The following is an 18972-nucleotide window of genomic DNA, read 5'->3' as shown; positions in this document are numbered from 1 at the left end:
CACTTGACTGCAGCAATCCTCAGTCTCACCTTGGAAAGCATAGCCTGCCTCCCCTTTTGCACTCCCTTCGGTCTGAATGATGCGGTATTATATCGTCCATAGTCTCCGCTTAGTTGCAGTGGCCCTGCTAAATTACAAAAGAAACTTTTAGGGTACCCTGGTGCTGGATGGCTGCAGCGGCCTGTGATCTTCCCTCGGCTATATGAATTCACTTGATTGGTGGACAATGGATGATTTCCACAGCTTTAAAGGTCTAATCCAGAGGAAATGTATTTTGTCTATCATACAAATGTAGCTAAAATTTATAAAAAAAAATATTCGATAAAAAAATTCTCAACACAACAGAAATGAAATAAATTAGCGTCAAAGTCAATGTCGAGATTTTGTTCGAAATGTCACTTAGGTTCGGCAAGTTCCGTAACTCCCCGGAATGTGACGTCACGTCACGACAACATTTAGCCAGAGAGTGAAAAAGCTAGCACGGATAATGAGGAAGTCTGTTGCGTACGGCTATTCTGTGTCAAATGCTGACATAGTCGGCTTGCACGAGTGGCCGAAACATGAACGGATAGGCAGGTTATGGAGCAGGTTTGTGAAGACAAAGGGGGCGCATTGGACTTACAAATCAAAGTTGGCAATAATATGTTCCAAGCATTTCACGGAGGACTGCTTTGAAAACCTGGTACAGCGTTCACTTGGCTTCAGTAGCAAGTAGGTCCGTACGTGTTGAGTTGTTTAGTATTGACAAGTATGTACCTCGTTTTAAATGTAAGCACAATACTAATAGAGATGTATATGTCAGCTAATATCCATATTCATGTTATGTTTAGGAGGTGACGAAATTTGGACACTGTATAAAGTTAGTGTACTGTTGACGCTGACGTCTTCCTGAAATTTGACTACAGTGGTGTGTGCTCTCAAGTGTTAAGTGGATTATTTAAAATGCGGGCTAGATGCATGTGAATAACACAAAGAATGGCCTGTAAAAAATGTGATATTTAAGCGCAGAAGGTTTTCGATTTTTGTTTTACGCCGACTCATTCGCTTAGTACAACAACAACAACAACAACAACAAATGACTCAGTATTGTGTGCAAGCAGCATCACACGTTTAAACGCATTTGAATTAGATAATTTCATTTGAATTTTGTAGAATTACACCTGCATGGGATGTTTTTCATACATGGGAAGAATTACAAAATTCCTCCTCTTCATCTCTTCCACAGAGCATTCCACAAAAACATCTTCATCACTGCCGTCTATCTCCTCTAGATCCCACTCGCAGCGTGTATGGTTGTCTTTGTAGGAAGCCATAGTCTTTACTGGGGTTGTCGAGGCGTGACGTCACACGGAAGCAGCTTCAACAGAGCCTCGGTTTGAAACAGACATCGGAGGCAATCATGTTACAAAGAAAATGTGCACCTTGGCCCTAATTTATTTCATTTCTGTTGTGTTGAAATATTTAAAAATATTTTCTTCATGAAAAATGAGCTATGTTTGTGTGATTATAAAAATAACATATAGGTCCTCTGGATTACACCTTTTATCAGTGTAAAATTTCCATTGTGGTAAGCAGCAATATGCAGATAACGTTCACATGTTTTATTGTGTATGAAGCTTAGTGGCCATTTTCTGTTGTGCTGTCATTAAAATTGACATCTTCCATTGTTTTAAGCAGTGACGTACAGGTAAAAGGAGAATTCCCCATTTTGCTAATGATGAAATAGACATTTTCTACTGTGTTGTAGGTTCATCTGCCATTTTCCATTGCAACACGCTTTTCATATGATTTCTAACTAAACGTGTCACTGTCATTCTGCTGCTGCGCGCTGTGGAACGAACGTCAGTTGCTGTTAGTGTTGAATTAACAATTAGCGTCATTGTGACAAGAGCCCTGTGGTCTCACACACACAAGGAGCTGCTCGGTATTGCCCCCCCCCTCCCCCCACCGCCCAACATGGTCAGAACTCGCCCGCCACAGACCCCCCTGCTGGGCAAACGCTCTGGGCCTTCCTCTACCTCCTCCTCGCCCGCCTTCTCTTTCTTCTCAGCCCGGAGAATAAATTTTCACGTTTGTTTGCTTCTGTCGGTCTCAGCACAAACACTCGAGTGTTCATACACAACATGATGTGTGCGCATGGACACAAGCCACCGTTTGTTAAAGGTAAAATTAGATGTTTTCCATTTTATTAAGACCAGTGTGCAGGTAAAATTGACATCTTCCATATGTGTTAAAGAGCTTTATTTGGGTAAAATGGAGATTTTTCTAAATTCTGAAGAGCAGGAGGTGGCTCAAAATTACATTTTCCATTGTTATAGTTTAAAAAAAAATTTCATTTTGTTATCTAGCAGTGTAGATATATAGATCAGGGGTGCTCAATGCGCCGTATTTTTCTGACCTATAGCTTACTGCGCATTTGCAAACGACGACACAGTACAGGAAAACACGCTAGTCGGTGACTTCCCCCTATTTTAAGCCCTTGCTTAGGGTATCTTATCAAACACGAGTAGATCACTTTGACACGGGAGGCGTACTTTTTTTTTGTTTCGATGTCATTTTCGAAGTGTGTTTGCCTTCTCTGCCAGTGTACTCAAATGTGTCGTGGGATTTTCGAACCGTTTATGTAAAATACAACCCTACTTGAACAGTAGATCTTGGGGTAGAAAAGTCTGGGGACCCCGGCTGTAGACAATTAAATCATTCTGAGGGAATTTAAATGGGAGATAGTTTTGCTTTCCGACGTGGGTCAAATTAAAACTTTTTGTTCTGCTAAAGAGCAGCAGTGCCCTGCTAAAAATGTTTCCGTTTTTCATTGTAGGTAAAAGAGACATTTTCAATTGTGCTAAAGAGCATCTTGAAGATAAAATGGACATTTTTCATTATTTTCAAGAGCAGTTTGCAGGTCAAATTGACATTTTCCATTGTGCGATATGTAAAATGGACAATTTCTCGTGTAGATGAGATAAAACTTCTCCACCTTTAATAGTGGTGTCTAGTTAAAATGAGCCTCTTCCATTGTGTTAAAGAGCAGTACGCTATTTATCAGGGCGACCGAACGTGCTCCAATCTGTCACCGTTCAAGGCCTTTTAGCCTCAACTTTTTTCCCGATTGTCTTTTTATGAGCCGCTAATCTAAGAACGAGTCCCGGCTGGCCATTAGCGTTCATCGACGTCGCCGCTCACACGAGAACAACGGCGCGATTCGTCGCCTTTTAACCTTCGAAGACGCCCAAGGTTGTGGAGCGCGTAAACACCCAAAAGTCACGCCGCAGCGCTTTTTAAACACTCCGACGTATTTGAAACGTTAGCGCCGACGCCTCGTGTGCGCTGTTTATTCAACGAGGAATTAATGGCGTCTTAATGCAGACTTTCTCCCTGAGGGGGGGCGGGGAAATAGAGCTTTGTATTTTCCTCTGCTCGTGCTCTCCCGGGACTTGAAAAGGCAACATGAATAATTTGTCAAAAAACATTAAAAAATAAGAAGCTTTTTTTTTTTCTGTATCTGTGGTAGAAATTGTGCTGGCTAAGCATGTGTTCCACTTTGGAGGAGGAGGTTGGAGAAAGGTGACTATTGATTAGCAATAATAGAAAAGAAAAGAAAGTCTTGTTTTTTGCTTGTGCAAATATGTTCAGGGGGAAATTAACAATATGGATTGTTATGGCGTCTCTGTATGTTTTATTGCACTAGAGGGTGGAAAAAATGCATTTCACCAGTGCAATAAAAAAGGCTTGAAGAGCTTTTTTTAAACAATCGCATGGCATCCTGACTTGAAACCCTAAATTGACACCTTAACATGATCTCCAAACCCTAATTTGAGAAGCCAGAACCCAAGTTTGGAAGTGAACGCATCTTAAAAGACTTTACACTTAAACTCAAGGTTTGAAGCCCCCACTTCTGGAAATCCCCAAAAGGCAACCAAACAGCTTTCATTTATTACTCTAACGGCAATTTGACGCCTTTGATCGGTCATTTTTGACAGGGCGCTTTTGCTGGTTGTCGTTGTTCGTCGTTCCAAAGTCCTCCTGGCTTAACCTGGCGGAAGGGGGGTGGGGGGGGTAGCCTGCAGGCGCAGCGTCGACCGGAGCTGGCGTCATGACAAGCGCTGACAAGTCCATCCATCTTGTTTACCCGCCGGTCGCTGCAATCAATAAGGCCCACAATGAGCCCACCCCCCTCCTCCTCCGGGTGGTCCTACCCTGACGTTAGCGCCTGTCCCCCGCCCCCGTCCCCCACCCCCGCCCGTACCTGAGGGTAGCGCTGACATTTCCAGATGTTTTCCTGGTTGTTCTGGCCTCACCTTGGGCTCACTGACCTGGAAAGCCTCATCTAGCAGGTGCATCCACAGGGGGGGCTCTCACCACGGGGTGCGGGGAGTCTGATAGATCCATAAAAATAGATCACTGTCATACAGACTCTGAGGCTTGTTTGGACCAGACCAGCAGACCCCGACTGGGGGCCACAGCCGGTTACGAGTCCCGACCTGCTGAGATGACTCGTTGACGCTCGGCTGGCTGATGTTCACTCGGAGAATCGTGTTCGCGTCATGTTAGCGTAGCAAACGTGAAGCTCGCTTGTGTTGCATTCAGCCAATTAAATTTCAAGGTTACAATTGACACTTTAATATTGCTTTGGTAAGCATGACCATGACTTGAAACCCTAATCGGAACCTACGGATACTCAATACCCCTTAGAAAAAAAAATGTATACAAATGTGTGTATTCACTCTTGAGTAATACTGACTGTTAGCGACAAGGAGTACCAATACCACGAGTTGTTTTGATACATAGACTATCAATGAACACAACAGATAATTGTGAGCAGACGTTTCTGCATTCTTTTCTGATGCACACAAAGTCACCAGTGTGTCAAACTGCAACAAACTTACAAACCCTGTCTTGAAACCCTTTCAGGTCATAATAGGCTTCTCTGAAAACCTAACCCAAACTTGAAATCCAGTTTCCAAACCATCCAATCTTGAAACCCAACAGTAAAAGTCTTACCCAAATTTGAAACAAACCAACCAACCAACCAACTCAGCAACCCGTCCAAACCAAACCAACCAAACCTTACTCTAAATCCAGAACATTTTCTTGAACCCTTAAACCGGTCTTGACACTCGATCTACTATTTACTTTAAAATCCTAACCCAAGATGAAATCTTAAAAATCATCCTCACCCCTCCTTAACGCTCAAATTTGAAATCCTAACCATTGTTTTAAACTCCTGAAACACGTCTTAAAAGCATACCTTCAACCCTAAACCAGTCCTGAAACCTTGATTTGATCGCCTAATCCTTGTCTCAAACCCTAACACTCGCTCGATTTCGTTCCACTTAAGCCCTTGTGGGACTTTCCCGTAGTGATCATCGAGTCCTCATTCGCACCGCTGCTGTCCTGCGGTAACGAAAGGATGGAATTATGAGCCAAGATGGCCGCCTCCCGGCTCCGGAATGGCCTTTTGGGCAGTGTAGCGTGAGTCAGTTTAGCACGGGATGACCTTCGGACGCTCCGTGCACCCCCACCGAAGGGCGCCATTGTCACGCCGGCTCATTTCAGGCTCCGGCTGAAGGCGTCAGCCGGAAAACCGCAAGTTTTCTGGTTGGAAAAAGGCGACTGTGTGAGTCCCGTGAGTGCCGTTAGTGTCGCTGCCTTACCTGTAAATGCGCGTCCGTGTTTGACTGCTTTCCGCAGTGCAATGATGGCACCTGCTGTTCAAGTGGGGACGGGGGTGGGGGTCGCCAACACACCGCTCGACGCGTGACTGCATGAAAAGATGGCAAATTTTGTTACAAAATGTAGTGAATTTAGTTTTTTCCCCACAAATGTTATTACTAAATTTGCAAAAAAAGTTTTTAAAAAAAAAAAGAAATAGTTGGTGCCTTTTGTTACGCCGTACAATACTATAAATTCACGTATTTATACGAAATATTTCAATTTTTTTCCCTCTGCATCTCTTTTCATAGTGTATTTTGAAATTCTACAACATTCCATAGTGAAATTTGCCACAAAATAATTTTGGTTTTGTTGCAAATTATAGTGAGCATTGCGGCAGGATGTTGTGCATTTTGGAGGTAAAATGTGGGGAATGTTACAAAATCTAATAATATGTTTGAATAAATATAGTGCAAATAACTGCATAATGTAGTGGCAAAATTTTCAATACTTTTCAAGAATTTTGTCACAGATTTTGTGAATTTGACAACATTTCATGAATTTTGTGACCAAATAATTTCATTTATTCATTTTGTTTTAAAATATAGCATAGTGGGTCTTGTTGCAGTATGCAGTGTATTTCGTCGCTAGTTCTGGCGAGTTGTGTGTCAACTTCACGTCGCTTTTGTTCCAGCCATCGTTCAAGAGTAAATGAGTCACCAAAACAAGCGAAGAGTCATCAAGTGATGTGAAGCGCGAGGTCGCACAGACTCTGGCCCGAAGTAAGTCCCACCCCCAATTACTCGGCGGCGGTCTCAGGGCCACTTAGCTCTAATTACGGCACTCCGTCGGAGAAGTCGATCACCGGCAGGTTAATTGTTTGATCCCCGCCATATGCGGCCGCCACCACGGTGCAAATCTGCTCTGCTGCGCGGCCGCCGCCGTAAGCCAAAGCAAACTTTGTGTGACCAGCGTCAAGGTCGGCTTACTTCGCATTCTTCATAACGAGTGAGAAAGACCCTCAAGTTCCAGTCAGGCCAGAACAGACAGTGCGGAGGTGCTGATTTTAAGAAAAAGTCATTGCCATCAAAATAAACTTTTTCGCAAAAATCTATTCCCGTTTTCCCAAGAAAAAACCATTTTTTTTCATGAAAAATAAATATTTTTTTAAAGGAAAATTACAGGTTTTTGGGCATCTTAAAAATCAGATTTATACAAAATCGGTTTTGTAAAAAAAAAAAAAAAAAAACATTTTTGGAGGTGAAAAAGGTGCTACAAGTACATTATTATTTCAAAAAAAATATTAAGACTTGGCGGTTCGGTGAATCAGCTAGTAAAAGGGTTGGCCTCACAGTTCTGAGGACCCGGGTTCGATCCCAGCCCCGCCTGTGTGGAGTTTGCATGTTCTCCCCGTGCCTGTGTGGATTTCCTGCGGCCACTCCGGTTTCCTCCCACATCCCAAAAACATGCAACATTAATTGGACACTCGAAATTGCCCATAGGTGCGATTGTGAGTGCGACTGTTTGTCTCTATGTGCCTTGCGATTGGCTGACAACTAGTTCAGGGTGTACCCCGCCTCCTGCCCGTTGACAGCGGGGATAGGCTCCAGCACTCCCGTGACCCTTATGAGGATAAGCGGCTAAGAAAATGGATGGCTATATAAAATGTGGTTTTGTGTGTATCTCTCTCTCTCTCTCTAATATACGCTGTTGACAGAGCTGGGATAGGCTCCAGCACTCCCGTGACCCTCATGAGGATAAGCGGCTGAAGAAAACGGATGGATGGATGATTAAGACTTATTGTTTTAAAAATTAGAAATTTTGGTATAAAATATTTACACTTTAAGCGATTTAAAAAAAAAATAATAATTCCTGTTTGCAAAGGATCACTTTCCCCCCCATATAATTTTATCACAAATTCTGATGGGGAATATGATGCAGCCGACCAGAAACTGAAAAGTCGTGTCCTTGTGTGCGTGTGTGTAGGTGTGTGTGTGTGTGTGTGTGTGTGTGTGTGTGCATGTGCGTGCATGCGTGTCTGTGTGTGTTGAGTTTGTTGTTTGGGTCATTGCTATCATTTGGAAAAATAAGTGACACCCGTGCCGGCGTCCAAGCCCGACGTGGCGGTCCAAATAGCCCGGCTGTGATTGGGGACGCCACATCCAAGACGAAAGGAGTCATATTACACGCATCATTAGGCGGAAATATAAAACGGGAGCAGCGCGGTGGCGCGGCAGAGGCCTAATGACGCTTTGATAAGCTCCGTGCTGGAAGTAAACATAATCTGTTGACTTTCAATTCTTTTTGAGACACAACGAAGCATTCTGTTGGAAATGAGGGCCTCAAATAGCAGATGCTGGGCTGCTGAAAATTTAAATACCATTGTTTTGTTTTTTTTTCGTTTTGTTTTACATTTTCTCCCTACTTATCCCTTTCAGTAAACGCACGTCGGCACATTAGTGGTGAATTATATGCGATGACAAGGATGGCATCTTCCCATCCGAGTCATTTGGCCAGAATATTATGGAGCACCTTGACGAAAATGTTATTAAGGAGACAGAAATGTTGTTTTTGAAGAAATTGTTGTAATATTAAGCATTTGAAGTTGTATTCTGGGGGACTTAATGCATGTGTAGGTGTGAATTTGGAAAGTGTGGACACTTTTTCATCAAAAACGTACCTACTTTTTATCTGAAAATAGGTCTTTTTGTACAAAAAAAAAAACAGGAAAAAAAGCTCTTTCCACTTGAATAAAGTGCACCTCCCAAATATGCATTTATTTCTCTGAAAAGTGTGACTGCTCTTCTCCAAAACTATAAACATTTTTGGCTCAGGTTCTCGTCACGACAACTAAAAAGTTGATCAAACAATCGTGACGGTTCCTGTGAACTCCGAGCGCGTCCGATCCGATCGGGACAAGCAATCAACACTGACTGTCATGGCCGCCTTTGACCGATTTAGCGACTCCGTGATGTCGCTGAGCGAGAACAATAAATATGAAAAGGCAACGTGTGTGACATTTCGGGGGAGAATCGCATGATCTAACACGCTAACGTTTTGATGTGCTGTGAAATGTCAGATTAGGTCGCTCGGATTGTGATTATTGGATGGCGGCGTGCTCGGGAAGATTTAGATTTGTCCGTCTGCGTCAGTCCCCGCGGCAATATGCTATTTGTTTTATCTCAATTTGCTCGCCGCCGCCTCGCAGCTGACGGATGAGTGACATTTCATCTGCTACCGATCGGCTGCCCACGACCCGTGTTCCATCTGAGGGGGGAATTTTTGTGATACTTTGAATCAAAACACTTCAAATCTGACGAGATGATTTCAAATTGAAGAACCGTAATAGATGAACAGTGCAATATTTTTCTACATCCGAGCAGTGACTTTACAAAGAAAATAAAGCTCACTTTTGATTGACACTGTCAGGTCTTCTATTATTGTAGTCTCATCGAGCTGTCTATTTTACTTTAAATCCATCCATCCATCATCTGGGCCGCTTGTCCTCACAAGGGTCATGGGAATGCTGGAGGCTGTCCCTGCTCACTTCTAGTAGGAGGCCGAGTATACTGAACTGGTCGCCAGCCAATCCAAAGGCTTAAAGAGACAGACAACTGTCGCACTCACAATCAAACGTAAAGGTAATTTAGAGTCGCCAATGAATGCATGTTTTTGGGATGGGGGAGGAAACCGGAGTGCCTGGAGAAAACCTTCACAAACTCCGCACAGGTGGGGCCGGGATTTGAAGAATGGTCCTCGAACTGTGAGGCTGACGCTCTAAATGCCACCCTTCAAATTCAGTGTCTGTAATTTATGCTTGTGGACTTGAATCAGCGCAGTTTTGTTTTTCAGGGGGAGTCATTAAAATTCCCTGCCATGCTTTGGCCACACCAAAGGATGAAAACCCAAGTGGCTCACAGTTTTGCATTGACCGTCTACCTAGTGTCATCTTCTTTTATCTTTCGGCTTGTCCTGTTAGGGGTCGCCACCGCGTGTCAACTTTTTTCGTCTAAGCCTATCTTGTGCATCCTCCTCTCTAACATCCACTGTCCTCATCTCCTCCCTCACAACATCTATCAACCTTGTCTTTGGTCTTCCTCTCACTCTTTGGCCTGGCAGCTCTATCCTCAGCACCCTTCTACCAATATACTCACTCTCTCACCTCCAAACCATCGTAGTCTGCTCTCTCGAACCTTGTCTCCAAAACATCCAACTTTGGCTGTCCCTCTAATGAGCTCATTTGTAATCCTATCCAACCTGCTCACTCAGAGCGAGAACCTCAGCATCTTCATTTCTGCTACCTCCAGTTCTACTTCCTGTTGTTTCTTCAGAGCCACTGTCGCTCATCCATACATCATGGCCGGCTTCAACACTGTTTTATAAACTCTGCTCTTCATCCTAGCGGAGACTCTTCTGTCACATAGAACACCAGACACCTTCCGCCAACTCTTCCATGCCTCTTGGACCTGATTCTTCACTTACTTAACGCACTCACCATTGCTCTGGATTGTTGACTCCAAGTACAGTATTTGAAGTCGTCCACCCTCGCTATCTCTTCTCCCTGGAGCTTCACTCTTCCTCCTCTGCCCCTCTCACTCACACCCATATATTCTGTTTTACTTTGGCTAATCTTCATTCCTCTCCTTTCTAGTCCGTGCCTCCGTTTTTCTAATTGTTCCTCCGCCTGCTCCTTGCAGATCACAATATGATCTGCGAACATCATGGTCCAAGGGGATTCCAGTCTAACCTCGTCTGTCAGCCTATCCATTACTACCGCAAACAGGAAGGGGCTCAGCGCGGATCCCTAATGCAGTCCCACCTCTACCTTAAATTCTTCTGACACGCCGTCTAGCTAGTGTACTCCCTTCCAATTTGGTAGGAATGGGACAAAAGATTTCGAAGGGATTTGTCTTTGAAGGAACCTTGGAAACGGCCAAAATGATCTCAAAATGGCTACTTCACAGCAAACCTTTATGGCATGACTACATGAAACTTTCTTTGTGGATCTACTCATTATAGATATGCCTACCAAATTTCATGTTACTAAGTGAAAAGTGGGTTGGGGGGGGGGGCCTAAAATTTCCCCAAATTCCATTGAGCGCTGATTAGCGGAAAAAGCCTTGAAAGACCCGAATATTTAGTTTGAAGGCCAAAGTTGTCACCTTCCTGGTCGTCCTTCAGCACGTGTGATGGGATGGCTGCAGTGGCGGACGAGTTTGAGGGATCTTTTCAGCTTGTTTTCGGTCCGTGACCGATCACTCGTATTGGATGAAATCCATCATTTTACAGAGGAGCGGCTCATGCGTGACGCGCACCTCATGCCCATGTGAAAAAAAAAAAAATTGCCCATTCCACTGGCAGCCCTTTATTAGATTAACCTATTTAATGCACCTTATTAACATGTCAATGAAGCGTACCGTAAAGCCATCAAACATGATGAGATGATGAGAATTGGATTCTTTTTTTCCCGTTTCTTTTCTTTTTTTTTTTTTCTCACAGAAATGTAGCACGTGTAATTCAATACCCCAAGGAGGGTGTTGTCAAAATGCCGTCATGAGGACCTTATAAACCTTTAAGAGTCCACGTGATCAGGAACACGTGTATTATTTCTTTACATTTTTTTTTTTTTACATGAGAGTTTTTCAAGATACGAACCATCGCCAAGCGACTCGTGTTGCGCAGTGAATTCGACCCACATCACCACAAGCAACAGTTGACTACAAAAAAAATAAGCGCATGATTCCTGAGAGGCTTCAAATTGTTTATCGGCACTCCAATTTAGTTGACTGTCAAACATAAACACAAGACAAAAAGTCTTATTTAAAACAATTACATAGCTAATACCTGTCCGTCTGCTAGCTTGCTTAATAATAATGCTAGATAGCTTTAACGTTGCAGTGCTTTTACCCTTTCGGCAATGTTTTGATCAGAAAACGTGCAGCAACGCATGAGCGCAGTCAATATGTAATTATTCATAGTTATATATTTTTTTATCCTTTGCATTGAACAAATATGTGTGTCATACTGGTGAGTTAAGAGAGGAATTAGACATTTCAACGAGCAGTATATCTGTCTCTAACTAATAACTAATTTCCTGATTTGAATCTCAACAACATTTCCCTGCACTAGTTAGTTGTTGTGTAGCTAAATGCTGGCTAACACATTTTCACTTTGTTTCTTTTCAACATATTTTTTTTTTTATATTTAATACATAGTAGTACTGGGACACTTTAGTATCTGGCCAACTACTTGCACCTGTCCAACTAGTAGTTATGGTTGCCGTCTAAGTTTTTATGAAGCATTTATATGGTTAGGGTTAGACCAGTCAATTCTGCATAGCAACAAGTAACCTCACGTGTGTGACATCAATAGGCAATTTTGTTGCTATATGCATACTAAAATGAAAACAAAATTTAAGATTAAATATAAGTGTAGTATTGGTTTAGTTTTGTGTATTTTCATTTAAAAAAGATAAAAATTACTTATAAAAGAACCAGTGGTCATAATTGATACACACACTACATATATACATTATATATTACATATACTTGAGATAGATTTTTTTTTTTGGGGGGGGAACATGACATTTAAAAATATATTTTATTAAAAAATATAGTAGTTACTTTTTTATTTTAATATTTTTATGACCTCTGTCACATTAATTGGACACTCTAAATTGCCCCTAGTTGTGATTGTTAGTGCGGCTGTTTGTCTCGATGTGCCCTGCGATTAGCTGGCGACCAGTTCAGGGTGTACCCCGCATCCTGCCCAAAGATAGCTGGCATAGGCTCCAGTACTCCCGTGATCCTCGTGAGGATAACCGGCGAAAAAAAAATCAATGGATGGATGGATGACCTCTGTCAGTTCAAACAGAAATTTTGTTTTGTCCCCAAAACTAGCTAAAGTATCAGATCTATGCAAAAAGCAACTGCCTTGGAAGAGGTCAAAAAGAAATGGACGCATACTGCTTTAAATAAAAACTGCATTGCTGCCAGTCGCGCCAAAAACAGCAGCATGAATTGAACTTGCCACACTGCTTCCTGCATGACGGCAACTGATGTATCGTGATGAAACCCGATGGCGGCGGAATTCATCACGTTCACGTATTAATTACGACGAGGTGACGAATAACTAACGAGGATGGTCGCCCGAGTGAGCTCCAGGTCGGACGTAATCGCAGAGTTGCACATCAGTACTATTGATCGCCTTCTGGGCTTTTTGGCAGGGGTGTGCGACACTGCTCGTTTATGAACCACGGCAACGCCAATCATCATCAATCCCATCGCTGCGCTCCTAGAATCTAAATTGGATTAAAAAAATAAAAAAAAAAATCCAGATTTTTTTTTTTTTTTTTGTTCCCACAGAGAGGTCCCAAAACAATTGCAGCAATCGGCGTGTAGCACAAATGTTTATAGCAGAAAACCCCACTGCTTTTCACACAGAACCCGCCGAGGTGCAAATGCAGTATTGCCATTTTTACACGGAAACACAGCATCCGGCAATCACATAACGCTAAATGATGCCAGTTAGATGGCTTCATTTCAATGATAAAATACTGCACAACTAGTACTGTGAATAATTAATGATCAGTCATTTGTTTTTTATGTTTCAAAATTACTAATTGTTAAAACATAATAACAAGCAAAACTATAACAATGAAATAGTTGTCAGACAGCGATGTGCCACATTTCAAACTTTCCTCAGCAAAGGCTGCAAATTGTCTCTTTCACACAGTAACACAGCATCCTGCAATCACGTAGTGCAAGTGATATAGCAATTTTCACACATAAACAAGGTCCTATAGTACAGTAGGATAATATGAGATGACGTTTAGCGTCTGGTATGACATGAAATGATCAACGGACAGCGTTGTTTTGCATTTCACGCAGAACCCAGCGCAGGGGAAAAACACAGCATCCCACACTTTGACAATGTTAAATCACGTAGGTTAGCATGAGGTGATTTATACAGAATAGCGACGTGGTAAAAAGCTATAAAGTGCTGGCTTCGATTTGACGTATGAAATAATTATCATACAGCCCGCGACGGTCATCCCGGGTTACGATCCAACTTCTTTTTTTTTTTTTTCCCTTATTAAATGTCCTCAGGCTGATTGTTCACGTCGGAAGTATTAAGGCGCTAAATGGCGACGGCGTGAAATGCCACAGGGACTCATCATCATCCTCAGCCCATCAACACTTTTTACTGCTTTCCATTTGGTCGCTTGAGTGCCGGATGAATATTCTCCCGTCATTTGGAGACACAGTCAAGGAGATAAAAATGATCAAGTTTTTTTCCCCCCACTATTTTAATAACGTATTATTATTTCTACTGTCCGCTTAAAGCCTTTTCTAATGGATGTGGAACATGTGGACACAGCAGAAATGAAATATGTGAATTAGTTCTTGGTCGAAAACAATCTGACAAATTGATTTGCAATCAGCTTAAACAAGACGATCATGTACTGCACGCGGAGTGAAAACGTTAAGCTCACAAATTGTGTCATTAGATTTAAAACTATCATTTGCGTGCGTGTGCGCTTGCATTGGTGTGTGGATTTGTGTCTGCACGTTTTGTCTGTGTTAAGGGTTAGTGCGTCTGTTTTTTGTTTTGGTGTGTCCATTTGTGCGTGTGTGAATGTATTGAGTATCAGTGTAGTTTGGTCTCTGTTTTGGCTGTGTTTTTGTGTATCTACGTGTGCATTAGTGTATATATGTATGCGTGTTTTTTGTGTGTCTGTTTTTGTTTGTGTTTAGTTTGTGTCACTGGTTTTGTGTGCATTTGTTTGTGCATTTCTGTTTTTCTGCACGTTGGTATGTGGCTTTGCGTGTCAGTTTTTGTGTGTGTGTCCATTTTTGTTTCTGTGTCTATGTGTGCGAGTGTGTGTTTGTGCGTCAGTGTTTGGTTTTGAGTATCTGTATGTTTTTGTTTTTGTTCTTGTGTTTTATGAGCGTGTTTCTGTTGTTCTGTGTGTCTGTGTTTTTTGTGTGTTTCTGTTTTTTGTGTGTGTTTCTGTTTTTCTGTGTGGGTTTGTGTGTGTGTGTAACATGCATGTGTTTTAGTGTCCGTGTCTTTTCGTGTGTGTGTTTGGCGAACGGCTTGTGTGTCTGTTTTTGTAAGTAAGTGTATGTGTGTGTGTCAGTTCCTTCATTTGTCTTTGTATGTTTGTTAGTGTGTGCTATTGTGTTGCTGTTTTTTTCTGCTTTGCGTACAATTGGCTTTATATTTTTGTCTGTTTTTTTTCAGTTTTTAATTGCACATGTATGTGTTGCATGTATACATTAATAACATGTATACATTAATAATTAACAATTATTTAAACAATTAATAATAAGAAAAAAAAGAAATATTCACATACATTGCCCTGTGATTGCCTGGCAACCAGTACAGGGTGTACCCCGCCTCCTGCCCGTTGACAGCTGGGATAGATTCCGGCACTCCCCGCAACGCTCGTGAGGATAAGCGGCAAAGTACATGGATGGATGGGTTCGCGTACATTTGATGAAATACAGGAGGGACACTCAAAGTGAAGTATTCCTCTCAATCTGCTGGTATCGCCCGATATCGGTGCCAACTTTGATATGGATTATTGATTTCCGTATGGATCCGTCCCTCCACCACACGCGTTGCCACATTTTTAGTGCCCTCTGTCCGCGTGGCGTGCTTCACGGCGCTGACGCTTAGCGCAAATGTCGCCGTTTTTGGCGTGTGAATCACGCGCCCTGGCAGCAGGCGCGAGTGCATAAAGACGAGTTACGACTTGCCGTCAGCAAAGAAGCGGCAGATACCCCAAGGAGACCTTTTTAGTACCCACATATGCCTCGGAGACTCGCGGGATATTATATTTGTGATGTATGGCCGCTAGTGCAAACACCGCTAAGCGGATGATGGGCTCGGCTAATGACGACCGCTAGCTGTTAGCATCCGGATATGCGAAATCGCGTAGCCCGCGGCGGCGCTCCGGGGAAAGCCGACATGCTTCGTTCCTCGGCTTCCCTGCAGCGCGCTTGGTATTTGCTCCATTCAGGCGTGATTGATTCGCTACTCGGAGCGTCGCTCCACCTTGTTTGCGCTTATGAATTGATCACGTGCGCTTTTGGTCAATAATATGGATTGCTGCTTAAGGAGTTTATGTTGTTTCTGTGCGTCCGTGGCAATAGTTTGGATATTACTGCTGTAAACACCGGGAAAAGCCCAAGAGCAGTATTTTAGCGATACAACAATATGTTGTTGTTGGGTTTGGTTTTTTTTTAGGGTGATGATGTTTTTTAGTAGTGAAAGCGGATTCTGGAGTTAATAATCATTTACAGTAAATGGGACAATATTGGTGTTGAAATTTCAAATAATACAAATGCCAACACTTTGCTGAAATACCCCCAAACATATGTTTATTAACCTCCAAGTTTGTATTGTTTTATTTATTTTAAAAGCTGAGTTGACGTGTCTGTCAGGGGTATGGCCTAGCCACTGCTGTGGGCGGTGCTTCCTGTGAGGGGCGTGGCCAAACCACAGCTCTGGGCGGTGCCACCTCCAACAGCTGTCACAACTGTGTTGCATTCGGGACACGAATTGACCAAGCACTTGTGGTGAATTTTTTGCGGGCATTTGCCAGTTCGTTGCACATGCTTCACCGCCTCCTGTATTACTCCACTACCGTGCATAAATTGCAAGTTTAGTGTAGAGCAAACCTTTGTCACAGCAAGCCTGTGCCAGCACAGTCAAGTCACATTTTTGTTCATTTTTCCAAGTTTTGCATCGTTGGCCATCGGACCTTGTTTCATGTTTTTGGACCTTGCCTCTAGCCTAGAGTTTTTGTGCCTCTGCCTTCCAAGCTTTGCCTCATATTTCGGACCTTGTTCAGGGTTATTGGACTTTGACTTTTTGCCATGCATTTTTGTGCTTCCGCCTTTTTGGACTGGTCATCTGTGTACGACCTCTTCCTAAAATAAAAAGCATTTTTAAGATCATGCCCTTGCCTAGGAGTCCTGCATTTGGCTGCGCACCTGTGCCGCTGGCCCATGACGGTGTCAAAATGGTGAATATCAATCGGTCCCTGCCCTTGGGCATATGGAACGGAGATTGCGCGATCAGCCACATCACACGTAGCAGACCACTCTGGTAAATTTCCATTTCCTTACGATCACAAAACTTCAAATTGTTCACAGTTACTTGACGCACAGATGGGGGGTTTAACTATCACGCCGACCACGTGTAAACGAGGGCGTTAAACGCAACAGTCTCGCCGTAAAGGCTGTTCACGACCGTTATAAATGTATTTTTTCGTTATATTTAATGCAGAGCAAGATGGATGGAAATGTGCACAATAAGCACAATTTAAATTTGATCAGTATTTTACACAGCAACTCTCACAAGTTCTCGAATTGACTTCCTTCTCATCAGCTTGTCTTGATAAATTTTGTATTAAATGTCAATGATTAATGATGTATGCAGGTTTGATGAAGGGAACCTTTTTTTTGGGAGCATGTGTGGGGGGGAGTTGGTGGTAGGCTACTTTAGTATTTTTCTGCTGTCTTTGAGATGCAAATAAATGTTCTGCATAGTTGTTTCTAACGTATTTTCCCCAAGTTTGTCCATTTTATTTGTTTTTAAATTCTTCTCGTATTTGACGTGAATTGTAATATGCCAACTATACTTGTTTTGTGAGGGCTGAAACATTTATTAAATTAATTTGGAATCTCACATTCAGGTTGCCCATCTTACATACTGAATGGAAATTAGATGCCCTTTTATTCACCTAAAACCTCAATTAAAGAAAATAAACACAATGGTAAAAATAAACAAGTACTGTAATTCCCGGCCTACAGAGCGCACCTTGTTATAAGCCTCACCGAGTACTTTTGTAAAGGAAATACCATTTGGTACATACATAGGCCGCAGCTGTGTAAAAGCCGCAAGTTCCCACATTGAAACGAGATATTTGTACACAGAGAGTTTAACGCTATTAGTGCCGTGCTAACGCTAGCGATGCGCTAACAAGGCCAGTTAAAAAAAAAAAAAAAAAAAACCACCGCTAAAAATCACTGAGACACAGCAGTAACACACTAGCGCAGCGCTAACAAGGCCGGACCGGTAAAAGTCACTTCCTCGGCACATATATTCCACCGGTCTCACTCTTTCCTTTTCTGCTCGAGTGCCCCCTTGCATCCTTTAGTAAAAATGCACAAATTAGCCGCATCACCGCATAAACCGCAGGGTTGAAACTGTGTGGAAAAAAAAAGTCATGACTTATAGGCCAGAAATTACGGTATATAATTTTATGTGTTTTATTTTCATTTCTTTAATTGCTATAAAGATATTTATTAATAGAAAGAAATAGGAAATAGGCATGTTTGTTATTAATTTTATTTCCTCTTTTTTTTTACAAAATGTACTGTATTATCTATATTTAGATATTGTTTGAACTATATGATTAAAGTATCATATAATTTTATATTTTTTAGAAAATATTATGTTATATGACAGTACATGTATTCAAATTTGAACTTTGTTTTTTCCAATTTTTTTTCCCCCAGGATATTTTTCTCCAGCCTGGCATGCTCATGTGTTGCCCTGCGTCCCCCCCCCCCCTCCACCCAAAACCCTCCCTCCCCTCCTGCTGACGTAAGCACGGCAGCCCGCTTGAAATAGGGCGGCGGAGGTGCGCGCCACACTCAGACGAAGACGACGAAGAGGAGGAGAGAGAATCCCGCCACCGAGAAGCGCAAAAGAGAAGAAGCTGCAGAAAGAGGAGCTCGGAGGATGGCGAACCGCCGCTGATACTTTGGGAATCCAAACCACTCGCACACATCAAAACACATGCGGAGCTGAGAAGCCCACAGGAGTGTCACACTTGGACTCTTTTTGCACATTTTTTTTTGCACCTTTTTTTCCCTCGGGAGTAAGACAGGTAAGTTTGTTTTCCATTGTGTATATGCACGCACAAGTGTTTGTTTTGTATCATAGCCAATATTAATACAGACGCTGTGAGCTGTGTTGTGCATCAGCGTAGCCGCGGCTCATTTGCACGCCACATGTCATTTTACACACACACACACACACACACACACACGCGCACGCACGGTAATGGAAAACGATGGAGATTATAGATCGGCAGATCGGTATTTGGTCCCATCACTAACACTGGAGAGGAAAGTGCTGAAAACACCTTCATATAATTCTGCGGTGAGATGAAAAATCGTTATCAGCATGCATCGCATCAATATTTGTGGCAGTATGGTATAAATATGCCATGTTGGAGAACTGATTTTGTGTTGCGATCCTGATTTTGTTCCTCCAAGAAAACAGAACAGTCTGGTTCTT

At 42.5% G+C, this 18972-nt stretch overlaps 1 protein-coding gene across 1 annotated transcript in view; it reads left to right on the top strand.

Moving 5' to 3' along the window:
• Window positions 1-18972, top strand: part of fstl4 (follistatin-like 4) — a 167412-nt gene that overhangs the window by 31896 nt on the left and 116544 nt on the right. Inside the window, exon 3 of the mRNA XM_061803890.1 lies at window positions 18186-18559. The gene's annotated coding sequence lies outside the window, so the exon portion shown is untranslated. The remainder of the gene's footprint in view (window positions 1-18185; window positions 18560-18972) is intronic.

The sequence above is a fragment of the Syngnathoides biaculeatus genome, chromosome 18, assembly GCF_019802595.1.
Source record: "Syngnathoides biaculeatus isolate LvHL_M chromosome 18, ASM1980259v1, whole genome shotgun sequence".
NCBI lineage: Eukaryota > Metazoa > Chordata > Actinopteri > Syngnathiformes > Syngnathidae > Syngnathoides > Syngnathoides biaculeatus.
This window is presented reverse-complemented; position numbering and strand designations above follow the sequence as displayed.